This window comes from Xiphophorus maculatus, chromosome 4 (genome assembly GCF_002775205.1).
Source record: "Xiphophorus maculatus strain JP 163 A chromosome 4, X_maculatus-5.0-male, whole genome shotgun sequence".
Lineage (NCBI taxonomy): Eukaryota > Metazoa > Chordata > Actinopteri > Cyprinodontiformes > Poeciliidae > Xiphophorus > Xiphophorus maculatus.
The window spans coordinates 21,112,391-21,129,483 of NC_036446.1; positions in this window are offsets into that span (position 1 = coordinate 21,112,391).

Below are 17,093 nucleotides of genomic sequence, written 5' to 3' on the forward strand. Positions count from 1 at the left end.
TAATGTACACATTTTTGCCTCTGGCTCCTTAGAAATTATTTAAAAAGTTTGGTCGCCACCCCCCCCCAACAGTCGGAACAAAGACAGATGTTTATCTAGCAGTTTATATGGGGAGGGCAGAAACACAGAAACATATCGCAGCTTTATCTCTGATTGATGTGATCATACTAGGGCGGCGTTTCCCAATTCCAGTCCTCAGGCCTCCCTGCCCTGCATGTTTTAGGTGTTTCCCTTCTGCTACACACCTGGATTGAATATATGGGTGATCAACAGGTTTCTGCAGCACTTGATGGTCATGTAATCATTTGAATCAGCTGCTCTGGAATAGAGGCACACCTAAAACATACAGAGCAGGGAGGCCTGAGGACTGGAATTGGGAAACTCTGTACTAGGCCACTGTAAGTGTCCAATAAAGTCTGTGTGCTGTTAGTGATGACTCTGCTCTTTCCTGTTTTATTGTTGTGAAGAAGATGTTCTAAGAGATAAAATAAGTTGTAGCTACGTTTTAACTAAATACTGTAAAGCTACACATCGTGAAACTTTTTGTCATCATGAATATCACACTTTTGTCACTTCCAGTGCTTTGCGCTGTCCGCATTTATGGGGAGTATAAAAAGAGCAAAAGTCTCTGTGCAGCAGAGCACCTTAAAATTAATACAGCATGAAAAGGTCAATTGCATGCCGTATCTGTTGTGACCATTTATAATCTGGTATTTGTCAGATACACTGAAAACATACAGAAATTCTTATTTCGCTATGATAAAAGGATGTTTTTCATAGATTCACTATTTAACTATGCATCCACAAACACATTTATTTTCTGTTTTGCCGTCAATTTTTTTAGCTGCTGTTGCCACAGAGTCACTGATTTCATATTTGCTCTGAAAAAGACACCAGCTGGTCCTGTAGTCTTGGAGAGTGTGGCTTGAACCAACAATATCTGGAAAGTGTTAACATGTCTAAAAGCTACTTTATACAACAGAGTACAATTTGCCATTGGATTTATCTCATATAGGTTAATCTTGACAAAAGTACAAAAAAGACAGGCAAAAATAAGTAAGATACAAATTTTCTTAATCTCAAATATATATTTAGGTGTAGGTTTATTTGAATTGTGAATGTGAATATGTTTGAATTAGAGTAACCTAAACCTCTGCTTTTCCTTTTGCATGTCAGAGTGTTCTTTATAAATATTGTTTGCAAAACATGTTTTCTATCCTTGCAAAAGCTGCAAAATTTTATTTTGCAGAGGGATTCTAAAAGATCAGTGTGACAACTTTTAAGTTAATATACAGTATACATACATTAGTAGATGGAAATTGTATTTGTAATCTGAGATCTGTCTGCAGAAGGGAGACACATACCAGCTATTGTTCACCACCACCTTGTACAATAATTTTCCACATAATATTAAACAGAATAGGATTTTATCTTGCAGTTTTGTCTACTGATCTTTACAAAAATGTGGGTACGCATTTATAGGCACAAACAAACACGCTTAGTGAACACAGGATAGCTACAATTTGGTAAACAAAATACTAATTTACTCAATTTCCAATCTCAGATGAATGATGATAGTGAACATTGATTTTATGGCTTTTTCAAGCCAGATAAAACAGTCATTTAGCTGAAGCTTAGTTTCAAATGAATGAGATGGCCCAAAGAGTCCCTTCATTACATTACTACTTGTTCTAATGGGTTTTGGTCCAGTATTTTGGATCTTAAATTATTTTTCTTTCATTCACAGTGTCATGCTCTATCTGATCCTTACTGCATAATGTTTGGTAATTGCATTCAGCACTGATGTCGTTAAATAGGAAATGTGATTCTACAAAATATAAAAAGCAATAAGTTTGTGCTCATTTTTGCTGTAGCGTCAAACCACTGAATTTAAAACATATGTCTAGGCTCTATACTTATTTATGCACCAAAATATGATTACAGTTTTCAATTTCCATGTTTTGATATAACATTTAGTTGTAGGAGGATGTTTGTGGGGTCACTAATGCCTAAATTTGAACAATTATACAAGTTAATATGATAAAGAATCTATAGACACAACCTGGATATGAGAATGATTTCTTTCAAAAGTTTTCTTTATTCTGTAATAATCATGCAGGTAGCAGTGAGAAGAAATGTTTATTCAGAAGTTGCTAAAAAAACAAATAAACTACATATATAAGCAAATAAATTAAGCTCATTTTATTCTGGTTTCCAACTCCTCAGTATGGTGTTCTTCCAGAGATTTTATGTGATCTACTAATTATGAACAAACTTGTTGTGAAACTCCGTGCCTTGGATGGCAACCTCAAACAAACACATCTTTAATTTAAAAATTAAAAATAATTTAAAATCTACGTGAAGGATAATGATATCAAGCTCCATCCTACCATCACACCGGAAGATGACTTTTTTTAAATTTTTGGTAAAGTTTCTTGAGATGTGTTTTGAATTGAAATCATCATAAGCGGAAGCAGTGGGCGGGAGGAGGGGTTAAAATAAAAATTATACTAGTTTGCAATAAAAACAGAAGTCAAGAGTCAAGCGATGCAAATTATTCCAGTAAATGGTTTGGTTCACCTGCCGTTTTACCTGGGGCGGGCTACCAGCAGCTAGCTTCGGTCTAGTCTGGATCTCCATGAGCAGCAACAGCCTTACTCACTGAGGAAACCGTAAAAAAAAAAAAAAAGAAAGCCAGTAAGTCATTTATCACAGCACTTGTTCAACGAGCTCAAGTTTGTAAGATGAAAGGTGACATTTTCCCTGCTTTGCGCAAAATCAGCCTGTTTTTAGCAGGTCCCTTGTTAGGCTAATAGCCCAGATTATGATGGTTAACAAGCTCAAACGAGTGATGTAGCATCGGTGACAGGGGGGAGAAAACGGCGAGGTAAAAGAGGAAATTAAAATAAGACTGAGTGGAGGGGGAAAAGCGAGGAGTTAAAAGAGAGATTATTGAGGATTCAGGGGAAAAAAGAAGAGGAAATAAAAAGCAGTCCCACGTGATGGCATACTTGAACACTGGTGGACCTCATGCTGCTACTGCCTATCTAAAACATGATTTCTACAAGATTTATCTAAATTTGTAGATTGTTTAAAAGCCACAACCAAATGGTGCACTGTTAGTTTCTCTAAAATTATGATTTTATGATTGTGTGATATACTTTCTGCACCACTAAACTGTTAAAAGAAGTCACTCCTGTCATGACATCATGATGAGTCTCAACACCCAAAGAAGCAGTGCTTGCATTAATGGTTCTATTTTAATCTTACATCTGATGAACAACACCCACATAATTATTTATTGTTATATATGATTTGCATAATAATTACACATTTTTAATTGACAGTATATTCTCGGAAGCTGATTACATTGAAAAAATGAAGACTGGATTTCTCAGATCGAGTTCTAATTTACCAACCAAACACTTTGCCCTTGTCAATACTCATGATTGAGTGCAGCAGTTTAAAACAGCTCATTGTCCTGTTTGGCCCACCATTAGCATTTTTCATTATAGATCATTCAGGTAAATGATCACCTAATTCATCAACTGTCAGCTCCCCAATCATGTAAGGCTAACATTTGAATTTATATAACATTACAAATTATCTTTTAGCTTTTATGTTCCTACCATCATTTTGATAAGTATGAGAATGCACAAAGTCTTTCATTCACCTGCTAATTTTTGGAATGATAATGACTTCTTATCAAACATCTCACAGTCAGGTGTTTGATTCTGGAAGTGTGAATGTTGTGGCAAATTAATCATCATTGATTAGAGGTCTTGTGATTTGAATCCGTCCCGTCTCCAGATTAGTAGCCATTGATCTGTGACAGCAATTTCACGCTCGTGGTCCACCAATTTTCCAGGTCAATATATGTGGCCTCTGTCGAGCTTTTTCATGACCTCCTCGTTTATCAAACTGCCACCTGCAGTGACATTTACCCTCTCTTTGGATGTTAGGAATGAAAAAATCAAATGAAACCTATCTATCCACAGTAATTTTTTTATTATTTATATTGACCAGGAATATTGACCAGAAAGTATTATTGCAATATTGTACATGGGACTTGGTACATACTAGGGAAAAGAAGGAACACATAAATAAGAATGTCTGCTAATTTGAAATTGTCTACTGAAAAGTTATTGCCCGAGTGGGTGAATTGCATAAATTGTATTTTACTCTCACAGTAAGATGTAGATTTGTGAAAGGCAAGTATTCCAAACCTTTGATTTTCATGCACACTCTTGTATTCATATCTGCAGGTGTTCAAACACTGTGCCCACTCTCCTGGTCCTTTCAGGTGTTCATTCTTGGAAATTGTCACTTTATAAAAGCAATTTTTTTTTTCTGGATGTATTAAAAGATTCCAACTCAGCCGGGGAAAAGTTGCAAATTATGCAAATGATTCTTTTTGTTATTGTAAAAGACGGATGTCTCACACAGATAGGTGCCCTCTGTAATGTTGGAGAAAGGGAACACATTAAATTGTTCTAGCTCATCACATCCTGACAGTATTTCATGAGTTAAATTGATTGAGCACAGTCTTGGTTTTCTTTGTGAGATTACACAGAGGATATTGCAGAAAGGCTGTTTTCCATCACAGAGAGGGCACAGAGGCTCCTAAGCAGATGGAATTCTTAATTAACACAATACCACAGACTGTGTTAAAACACTTGCAACTCTAATGGGAGCAATCACAAAGCAGAACTGTAATATGCAGCTGATCAGTCCATTATGCAGTATATATGTTAAATTACCCGGGGGGAAGTTTTAGATTTGTTTTGTCAAATGTTTTAAGTTTATGACAACCCTGTTGGGGGTTTTGATTTTTACAACTTTTGTTGTTAGATTGTACTGTTTAACTAAAGTCAAAAGAGTTTGTATTTATACTTATCACACAAAGAAAGAAAGAAAGAAAGAAAGAAAGAAAGAAAGAAAGAAAGAAAGAAAGAAAGAAAGAAAGAAAGAAAGAAAGAAAGAAAGAAAGAAAGAAAGAAATTGTATAGCTTGGTGAATAAAAGTAAAATTACTACTTGCCATGGTTTCGATTGTAATTAATGTTGGGAAAACTGAGTACTCTGTGTTATGCTGCAATGGTGCGGGTCACAGCAATTAGTAGGCTTGGAAAACAGCATGGACATGGAAAATAAAATCTGCCAGTGTTTGTTTATGTTCAAATACACTGCATGGGGACTCTGTATGAACAAACAGAGAATGAAACCTAAACTCTAAAGAGATATTTCTTTAGTAAAAGTCCATTTCAAATACAATGTTGCACATAAATAGTATTTATAACATTTAAATAATTTCAGAAAAAACCCTGATTCAGTTACCCTGTCATTGCCTTATTATGCAGTTCTGCTTGATTCAAATCTTGCCCAGAATGAGCTGGGAGAAAGCATAATCTGGGAATTCAAGTCAATAATTTCACCATTGACTTGAATTCCTCCAGCAGAATTTCAACACACTTTTCCTTGCAGGGTCGTGAGGGAGGCTGGTGTCTACCTCCAGCAATCAACAGGCGAGAGACGGGGTACGCCCTGGACATCGTGTCAGTCCGTTGCAGGTAAGAGCAGGATGTAGATATATTATATAGCGAAACACTCATCAGCTTGCTATATCTATCAAAACATGAGCATTTAAGACCTTTGCAAAGCATATTGTTGAGCTTCAGTTGATCAACTATTGATCAAATGTGAACATTTTATATCATTGTTTGAGTAACTTCATTTAAGGCTACCAAATTTAACATTATTGAAATGTTAATACATTTTGGAGTCCTTTCATTCATCTTTGTATTCCTGGGGAACAGTTACATTTACGAGTTAAAACCACGTGGTTTGAGTTGTAATCTATGCACACGGTTATGAGTAAACCATTCATTCGTCCCACCTGAAAAACAAAAGATTCAACCAAAATTTTGTAAACATTTTGAAATGTACATATAACAGCAGTAACATTGGACTACAGCACCAGTGCACTGAAAAACACTAGGTAACACCATAGTGCTTTTTGCGACAGCAATGTTCTTTCAAATTTATTTGTCTCCTGTTTTAGACTGGGCTTCTTGGATTTTTTCCCAAGACTCCTCATGTTTCTCCCCCCCCCCCCCCCCCCCAAGACTCCTCATGTAGAATTGGGTATGCAATAATTAATAGAAGACAACATTCTCTCAAAAACATTGTTATCCGTATCACTTGTTTCTGAAAACCCATCTTTAACGAGAACACATTTAAAATTATATTTAGCAGGTATTACCACATCATTTGTAAGAGTAAAATAAAATAAGAAGCGATTAAGGGTAATTTAAGCCATAATTTCTTCTGTCATTCTCATAATTATATATTTTTAGATTGAAAATATTTTTTGGTCTGGATTTTCATTTGCTAAAAGCAGAAAATCATAATTAACAGAAATGCAGACTTAGAAAGTCATAGGGAGATTTTTCTATATATATGTTTTGTGAAGTGAGTTGCAGAAATAAAAGAACTTTTCAACAATAAATGACTGTGTGATAGACACAATGTCTAAAAGTGAGATATACTGTACATTACAGGTATGTGAGAGTCTATCTAAAGTGGTCACTAACAGAAAATGTAGGATGACACCAATCCATGTACCTAAAACCAAGGTAAATGTAATAAATACTAAAAAGGAACTAAAACAAACTGGGAAAAGAAACATTTGTGTCATAATTTATACTCAATGCTGTCATTCAGTTTTCCCTGCATTTTAAAAGTTTGAGTTAAGAAATGTTTCAAATAAAAGGTCTTTTTTTTCCTTAGAAGGCATTGTACCTAAAGTGCCTGCTACACCTCATTTGTAGTCCAGGCTTTTCTTCCATTACTAATTCAGATTGCCATGTAACACATTTGCATAATGCTTTCCTACTGGCTAGTTTGACATAACTCAAACAAAAAAATGGGCCAATCTTCTAATCTCCTAATCTTCCTCAAGGCCGAATCACTAAACTTCTGGCTTAATTTACGTCATAACTGTACTACTTGTGTATGATAATGTCATGAAGACTCAAAACATTATTAAAAGGGAATGAGGATCACGCTTCGACTGACATTACTAGTTCAGAAAATATGCATTATCATCAAAACAAAAATAAAAATTAAGAAAGCCACAGTTCCAAGGATGTTAGTTTTTCATACCTGTTTTGGTCCAAAAACAATCAATTTAAACCCTGTGTGGACTCAGAACATCAAGAAGCATTGGGGAGATTATTTTACTTATTGAACTTGACCAATAACATGATTATAATTGGCCAATCAGAAAGGCATGTTCTTTTGACAAGAGATAATCAAACACACAGTTGTAGATATAGACATGCTAGAACCTTTACAAAAATTGTGTTGCCTAAGAAAAAAAAATCCCCTGGGTTTTTGTAGTTTTTAATAGGAAATTGCACACTTGCATACACCAAGGTGGCATCCAAAACATGCAAAACAAGTGTATTTTAGATTTAGAAAACGACATAGGCAGCTCCGAACCTTTTCAGATGAGCATTATTGCATCATTTGTCAAAAAGACATCAAGAATTTTGTTGCCGTTTTTGTATCATTTTGTACCACTTCACATTTTCTTTTCTGAGTTTCTGACTTCATGGTAATCCAACTTTACAGCCAGACAGCCAAAAAAGACAACAAATCTCATTCTCTTATTTAAGGAGCACTTTAGAAACAGCAAGTAATAAGATGTGTGAATGTGAGTTGGATGTTGAGAGAAAACTAGCCAGTTTTAATAAGTGCTCATTAGGGCTTTTAAACTGAAAAGCCATTGCCTAGTCATGTTTACGGGACATTATGTCCAATCCAAGGGTGGGATTTCAGCTCATTCTGCAACCAAGAGTTTTCTGGATGTGAGCCTGAACTTCTTCTCATTCACAGATGCTCAGCAAATGAGAGCTCTCTCTGCACAGAGGTAAACTGAGGGCAATTGCTCAGTGTGAACACTGCAAAGTAACTTATCAGCAAAACAGCAGCCTGACACCCCAGGACAGCAGCCTGGTGTGCTCAAGTCATGCTTTTCATGAAAATTACAATAGAGAGAGTGCAATCTGTGAAGAATCTGTGGAGCATAATTCTGTCAACTTGAGCATCCCTGTGAGCAAACTGGGTCTGCCCTGGGGAGAGTGTGTTGTCAGCTGATAGCTAACTCTGAATTGTGTTGACTTACATATTTTCATTGTACTCACTATTTTCACCAAAGCATGCAGCATATAATCTTTGTGATTAAAGTCAATTTGTAGTAGACTGCACAGATTATGCTCATTCAAAACATGGCTTGAAAATCATAGTACAACAAACTTAGGTCATTATTAGCTTTTGCACCATGAATCAGTTTGCAAAGCTAAGAAAATATTTAGCTCCACAGTTCCCACAAGAATGGAACAGTTATTATGACTTCAAGTCAAGTTTAGGATACTGTTATACAAGTTAGTACTTTATTTTATTTTATCCATCTGTCAATCCATCAGTCAATCATTGAGTCAAAGGCCTAAAAGGCCCAGAAAGGGAATCTGACATCCCTCTTCTTTGTGTACAAGCATTGCATTGAGTCAAATCCAATAATGCAGCTTTTTGCATTTCTTTTGTCAAAATTTGTTTTCATTTTGTAGACTCTAAAGGGGGTAAAGCTCAGGACACACACCATTCTCTTGTAGCACAAAACAAATAAATTCAACTACTTTGTCTTTCTTTGACTTCTCTGTGAAAAACAACTCAAATTGCAAGATGCATATGACATTTTAATTGATTTTAGGATTCTTTTTATTTATTTACTTTTTTGCCAAAATTATTTTTCTGCCAGTAGTAAGAAAATATCGTGGCAGATTATCTAATGGCGTATGAGTCACCGTATCAGCTGGAAGACACGAAACTTTTGCAACTAACATGACCTAGACTCTGGAGCTTCACACTCCCTAAAGCAGCTTGCCAGCTTTTACCAAGAGAGTGCAGCCTATAGTAGCATTATGAGAGGATCATAGCAATCACAGGAGTTGTGCTTCTTGCAGAGAGAACACATTTCTCTTAGCAGTTTGGCTGAAATTGGACCACCAGATGGCATCTCCGCATCTCTCCTGACACTTCATTAAGAGTTGATGCCTGTAGTCTATCCTCTCCAGAATCATGGCTCTCATGTGAAGAGGAATCAATATTTGATTTCCTCTTTTAAGTTGTTCCCCCCCTTTAACATTTTTCCTTACATAAAGATTTCAGTGCCAGACGATGATGAGCACAAGATGTGAGTTATGTAATGCAAGCATTAGTGGCTCTGCTGGAATAAAATGTTGAAGGACATCTGCTTTAATACAGGTGTGAATGAAGACATGGTGTCTTTACTAACAGACATGAAGAAGTTGGACTTATTTGTAAAGTCAGACTTGCAGAGTAAGGTCTGTAAGAAGAGTAAATTTACTCTGAGGTTACAGACTTGAACTCACAGACACTACAGAAGCTAACTGAAAAACTCTTGCTAAATATTAAATGGGACTAATGTGATATTTTTGTATTTAAAGTTCTTGTTTTAATTTAAATGCCACAAAAGAGAACAGCCTATGGCAATCTGAACCCCATATGAATCTCTGCTGCCACACTGGTTCCTTTAAGACATCATTCTGTTGTTTTTTGGTAGGTAGATTTGATTTAATTGGCTCATTAATCTTGTCATTACCAAATTTGTTTCTTTAAGTATCCAATCATATAATGCTGAAACATATATGACAATTTAATCTTTGATTTTCAAAAAAGTCAAAGATTAAATGTGCTATGCTCTCATGATACTGTATTGATAAAATCATGATGATAACCACCCTCCAGGCGTTTTTTGATTTTCACTGTCTGTTACTATTATGTCTTGAAAAATTCTGCACTGTAGAGCATCTTATTGACTTGATGCTTTAAATATAACGGTGAAAAGGAGAGATTGGATTGAGAGAATTATTGCTTTCTGAGTTCATTTCCTTTTCTGTTCATCAGATCACCTCCAGATAAGACAAAAAGAAAATGACAAAATATGACTTTGTTTTTCCTATCAGATTATTTTGTGTGTATAAAATAATGTATATATCATTATATAAATATGCAGTATTTATAATGATGTATATATCACAGTTTGACCTCTTGTGACTGAGGTCAAACTGTTGTTCATAGCCAAATGGACTTTAAAAAGAAACTGGAGGAAGAATTAAAAGGAAATAAACGATGTAAAAAAAAATCTTAAGAAACAAGTTGCAACAATTTATTCAGAACTTGATATAAACAAACCACTTCAGATCTCGGCTCTGTAGTTGGAGGTGGCAATCTTTTACCAAATTTTACCAATCTTTACTAATCTTTTTCCAAATAAAACATGACATGTGGACAAGGTTGTTAAAATAAATCCCCTGCAAACTACAAAGAAAGGCTAATAAATTGTCACTCTTGTTTATAGTCCTCTAAAAATTTCTAAGTCAGCATTTTGAAAACTTAGACCAAAAACACAAAGTGTTCGTAAAATAACCATTTTTCTCCCAGATTTGCAGCTGTTTTTTAAATTTTTTTGTTATGAAAGGCTGATGTTTCTTTGGCTTCTTCAAGGTTTGTAGAAAGATGGCCAAGATGATTTTCTTTGAATTTGTTTGTACATTTAATTGCACTGCTGTGTGGCGATGTGGGCTGCACAGTGGCAGTGTTGCTTTTCAAGAAGATTCCAAGTTTGAAAAGTTGTAATATTTTAAATATTTTTTCTCCCATGCATCCTAATGTTGCCCTACATGGATTTCCAACCCATCCTCCTTTTACCCAATCACTGCTGGTGGTAGGCAAGAGTCACCTTGTCACCCTGCAAGAATAGATAGATGTAGACAATTGATGGATGGACGGCTTTCAAGTAGAACAGGACATTATTTTAATACAGTTAAAGCCCAAATTATACATGACCCTGGCAGATTCAGACAGTTTTCTTTTTTTAAATGACTTAATATTAACATTTTGTTAACCTCAAATACTTAAAGCTCATTCCATAGATAAATAGCAGTGGAAAACAGAAAAAAGAAGATTCATTAAGTTGCAAATCTTTTCTCAAGGGGATTTTGGGTTCATGTCATGCTTACCACCATTAACTCAAGGTAATTTTATTATCAGCCCCAGTTCCACCTACTGTATGACATCAATGAAAAAAAAAATAAATAAAAATAATGACAGCCACCCCTGATCAGCTGAGCTCTCATTAAGTCACAACCGGTTAAGCATATGATCAAATTCAGATAATGTACGCTCTACAGGGATGAATGAAAATGGCTGAACTTGTTTGATGTCATGCAGTTGGTATGAGATTGCCTTTGAAGTTGCCCCAGTGTGCTGAACAGAATCCACAGTTTAGTATTTCTCTCTAAAAAGCTCGAGGAAAGGCTTATTTAGGCAGCATGACACAGAGAGTAAAGTAGGAGGCTGAGGATAAAGAAGCTAATCTTGTCAGCCTAAAGCCTGCTCCCTTTTCTGAATAACACTGTGGTTTGGTTTTCTTTGTGCTGCCATTTAAATGGAAATAATGTGAGACTTACTTGGGCCTGTTGATGAACATTTCACAGCTGTCTGTGCCCTGAGACAATGCAGACAATTTGGCATTAAGCATTCTGCAAATGTGCTGCATGTGTTTATCTGTTCTAATGACCTTAAAAGTATGGCTATTGCCAGCATACTAATCACCTTTGTGTGCTGTGGAGCTGTTTTGCATTCAAAGAGATTGTCTGGAAGAACATATGACAAGGCAATGCTCTTTATTTATATATTTATTTTTTAATCTATTTATTCATTTATTTATTTGTTGCGAATGTCTCATTAAAATATGGTGCATAATACAGAAGGAATTTCCAGTGTTAACACTTTGTATGATTTTTACAAATCTGAATCTCGTATGATGAAAGGAAAAAGAAAGCAGTTGGGTTTGTTTACAGAGATCATGCAATAATTTGACTGTTTTCCTGTCAAGTGTTGTTTCTGAAAAAATACAACTTACAAAATTGATAGGTTTAAGCATGTGACAAATATATACAATTGGTGAAAAAAATGTTTATAAATGCATATCTGAAGCTAAAATGTGGAGATATTAGGAAAATAAATCATGTTTATGTTTTTGCTTGAACTCTGGCTCCAGGTGCACAATTCATCATTTGGATTGTCAGCATTAGGTTTTTATATTGAACTGATTGGTAATCATCTTCACGCAAGCCTGTGTGATCCATTACACAGCTTCAGCGTTCATCTCTTACAGATAAGCTGTGGATGTCATTGTAAGCTATCCTTTTGGTCTATTCTATTTAAAACTTTTAGAGAATATCACTTGTGAAAGTACTAACACCAGTGATGACATTGAGGCTACAAGACAAAGCAAATGTTTCCTTAATTCCCATTGATGAGCTTCTGAGTTATACAGTTGCAGAAACGGTGCTCAGCATTTTGTGTTTGCTGTATGCCTATTTAGTTGTGGAGCAAAGGTTTTTTTATTGTTTTTTTTTTTAAAACATCTAAATCACAAAGTAGAGGAGCATCACAATCTCTTTATGACCCAAAAAGGAGTTGAAATCTGGCTTGTGAATGTGCAAAATTATTCATGAAAGTTGAACTTTATTAGTCAGTAAAGAAATGCCTGCTGCTTTATACAACTGTAAAAGCTACATTTGTCGATTTTTGCCTTTGCTCAGAGGTTCAGTCAAACTACACAGAGTTTTATGCATTTTGGCCCTGGCCTTGAGTTTTTTTTTTGTTGTTCATAAATATTGCATCACATCTGAAATTCGGTTTACTGTGCAAATTGACTATTGCACCCCCAGAATCAGAAAAGTAAGACACTGTTTGCACTAACAGAAACGAAAATACAGTTTTCTCAAAAATATTTTTTTCCTTTAATTGTTGCAATCTAAGAAATTCTTATTTTGCTTATCAAAATATCAACACGCTGAGATGTCAGGCCATCAAAGGTTCTGTATCAGGGCTGTCCTGACACAGAAAAACAACAACAAAAAAAGAAAACAAAATTAAATATATGTTATTGAATATTTGTTTTTTATTTTTATAACTGCTTTGAGCTCACACACCCTTCATCATGCTATTATGGGAAGCTATTGTCCTCCATTGTCCAGCTCATTGGGAAATTCATAGATGAGCAGAATCCGATGCTAAGGATTGCAAGCTCAATGCATTGGACAGTCTGCATGAAGGCAGTGACACAAACCTCACCCAGATAAAGAAGGAAAACCCCATGCATAATGTAACTTATTACTATTGTTCAGATGAATACTGCAAAATATAAAGTAGTTTCATTTGTTTCAGCAATCCCAGCTGGAACTTAATTTCTTTCACACATTTTAAAATTAACATATTAGCACGCTAGAAAGTAGCAACACATTCTGGCTAATGTCAGAAAATAGGATACTAGTTTTGTAAAACAGGAAAATGTCAAAGTACAAAACATTCCCTGTAAACTGTTGCTGCTGCAAAATTGTGAATGATACCAGTCTCTGTCTACAAAGCACTGAGGTTGTACAAATCTGTGGTGTGAGTAACACTGTTCATGACACTTATACCTGATTCCTAGAAACACTCTGGCATCTGGGACTTTTTACAGGGTAAATGGAACAAAATGTTTCAAGTAACTTTCACTTTTACGGCAATTAAAAATGCAGGAGCTTGAAAGCCTTCTCTTCCTCGCACTGTTGCGAAATTTATGTATTTTCGTTTAAATTCTTGGCATTTTGCATTGTCACTATAAGTGAAAATGTAGCTATTCTTTTTGCACTTCATTACAACCACTATCGAAAAGGGGGCAACAACACAAGGAGGAAACCACAGATCCATAAAAAAATTCTCTATAGTAGCAGTGACAACAGAATTTTTAATAATGTCAATGGCGTGCGCAGTAGCTAGACACTGCAACATTCCCTTTGCTGAGCATTTATTATTTAAGCATTTCAGGAGTGCAATAAGCTGCTTGTAGATTTGCAGATTTGGGGCTGCCAATCATTGGCATTCTTTAAGTGGTCTAGCTGCTCATTGAGTGGGAGATACAGGAGGGTGGGGTGCTCCATCACTGCTCTCTTCTTCCACTAAAAGGCTCTGACATTTTTCCCTGGAGGCCCACAGACAGCTTGGTGCCCTCTGTACACAAGTTAATGGCTGCTGTCACTGCGCAACTCATCCATGATACCGACTCAGCAACAACCCAATTACCAGGATTTGTAGACAGTTTTGATATATATTGTGCTAATTTTACACTAGGAAAATAGCACATTTAGTAGAATATGAGCTTAAGTGAACATTTTTATTTCACAAATCACAGCATAGTGAACTGAATCAGTGGATTTTCCTTGAATCATCTCTGTGACCATTTGTAGGCTAATGAAATTACAATATCCTCATTAGCGCTTGTATGTTAACTATGTAAACAAAATCAACTGTTAATCATCCTAATGCAATAGCAATGTTATTGCATATTATGTTCATCGCTAGTGGCATGTGTGTTTAAAATTAAGATTTTTGGTTGCAAAAGAACCAACAGATCTTGATGGTATTAATTAATCAAAATTAGGCCTTTCTACTAATTATGTGGGAGCATTAGAAAGTCATGCTTGCAGTGTTAGTGAATATTTTCTGAAAAAAATATTTTGTTGACAAACAGCAACAAAGAAAACTGTTCTAATGTGCACTTTCTGAATGGATTTGTAGCTGAAGGCTTTTAACATAACCATGGGTAAAATGAACATTCTTATTCTCTCCAAAGAGCTCATGTAGATCTATTAAAGTGAAAGTGAAGAGGTTAGATGTTTCTCCTATCCCACCAGAATGGTAGCTTCTGTTAGAAACATTTCTTCCCACAGGAGTTTGATCAAGTCTTGGCTTCAAGGAAGGCAAAAAACACATCACAGAGGGACTATATAAAGCCTCCCCCAGAGTTCACGATTAGACTCCAAAATTAGATCGTTGAAGTGACCACAGTTTATGGTTGTAGAAAGCTGGAAGTTTCACAAGTCAAGATTTTCTGGGGGGATATTTTTCGGTTTGCCAGAACAAAACTTATAAGAACTGCAGATTGCAAGACTAAATCAACTTAAACTTACTTTCTTCAGTCAGTCTTCCTGTATTGCTTTAACCACAACAATTAGTTGCAAAAGAAGAATGTTTTTTCTCAGTGTCCGAGCCAAATAGCAATATAGCAATTGAATGCAAATACTGTTTGACTGTATTTCAGTATTTTGATCTTTGCCCATCTATCACAGTAGCATTTCCATTGTGTTGTGAGGGAGCCAACAATAACCTCTTAACTTTTAATGTTTCTGCAGACACTGCTATTGAAATGACATTTTGACGGCTTACATCACATTAGTCACAAAATACAGTTTGAAGACGTGTAGAAAAGCAAGACTTTCCTCTGCTTCATTTAACTGTCACTGTGCTCTACACACTGCATGCAGTACACTTATGAAATGGCTGGTGTCATGGCATGTTATGTCTGTTTAAAGCAGATTTTTGAGAGAAGCAGGTTGAAACTAATTTTGTGTCACAATGTTTCATTTTTTTGTGATAGAAAACATACAAATTAACCCTGAACTTGTAATAGATGAGCTTAAAAGTTTCTGTTGTGAATTACAGATAGTCTAGGGGTTCTTTTAAATTCAAGGGTAAAATGTCAGTTTCTTCAAAGTCCAAGTGACTCCTTCTGAGACAATATTCTTTATTACTTCCTCCTTCTCACTGGATACATTTCTGTATAAAACCATGTAGGATGAGCTAACATTAATTTCTTCTCTTCATTGTTGTGCATTGATCTCTGAGTTTGCGATTTCCTTCCAGAAATCAATACTCTCTTTAACAACTTTTGAGTGGGTACTTGGCTAGTACCCACTCTTACTTTCTTTAATGTTTCAATATTCTTGAAGCAGGTTTCAACTTCGGACATAGGAATTAATGCTATTTTAATTTGTGACCATAAAAAATTGGCAACTAAAATACATAAGACATGTAGGACATCACATAGTTTAACCCTTTTATACCTCAGTTTCAAATCTCCACCTAGATACACTGCCTGGCCAAAAAAAAGTCGCCACCAAAAAATGGGCACACGCTCTAATATTTTGTTGGACCGCCTTTAGCTTTGATTACAGCCCACATTCGCTGTGGCATTGTTTCAATGAGCTTCTGCAGTGTCACAAGATTTTTTTCCATCCAGTGTTGCATTAATCTTTCACCAAGATCTTGTATTGATGATGGGAGAGTCTGACCACTGCGCAAAGCCTTCTCCAGCACATCCCAAAGATTCTCAATGGGGTTAAGGTCTGGACTCTGTGGTGGCCAATCCATGTGTGAAAAAGATGTCTCATGCTCCCTGAACCACTCTTTCACAATGTGAGCCCGATGAATCCTGGCATTGTCATCTTGGAATATGCCTGTTCCATTTGGGAAGACAAAATCCATTGATGGAATAACCTGGTCATTCAGTATATTCAGGTAGTCAGCTGACCTCATTCTTTGGGCTCACAATGTTGCTGAACCTAGACCTGACCAACTGCAGCAACCCCAGATCATAGCACTGCCCCCACAGGCTTGTACAGTAGGCAATAGGCATGATGGGTGCATCACTTCACCTGCCTCTCTTCTTACCCTGATGCGCCCATCACTCTGGAACAGGGTAAATCTGGACTCATCAGACAACATGACCCTCTTCCATTCCTCCAGGGTCCAATCTTTATGCTCCCTAGCAAACTGAAGCCTTTTTTTCTGGTTAGTCTTACTGATTAGAGGTCTTCTTACGGCTACACAGCTGTTCAATCCCAACCCCTTGAGTTCCCTTCGCATTGTGCGTGTGGAAATGCTTTTGCGTTCACAATTAAACATACTCCTGAGTTCTGCTGTTGTTTTTCTTTGATTTGATTTGACCAAATGTTTAAGTAATCGCCGATCACGATCATTCAGGATTTTTTTCCGACCACATTTCTTCCTGGAAGACAATGGTTCCCCACCATCCTTCCAGTTTTTAATAATGCGTTGGACAGTTCTTAACCCAATTCTAGTAGTTTCTGCAATCTCCTTAAATGTTTTCCTTCTTGA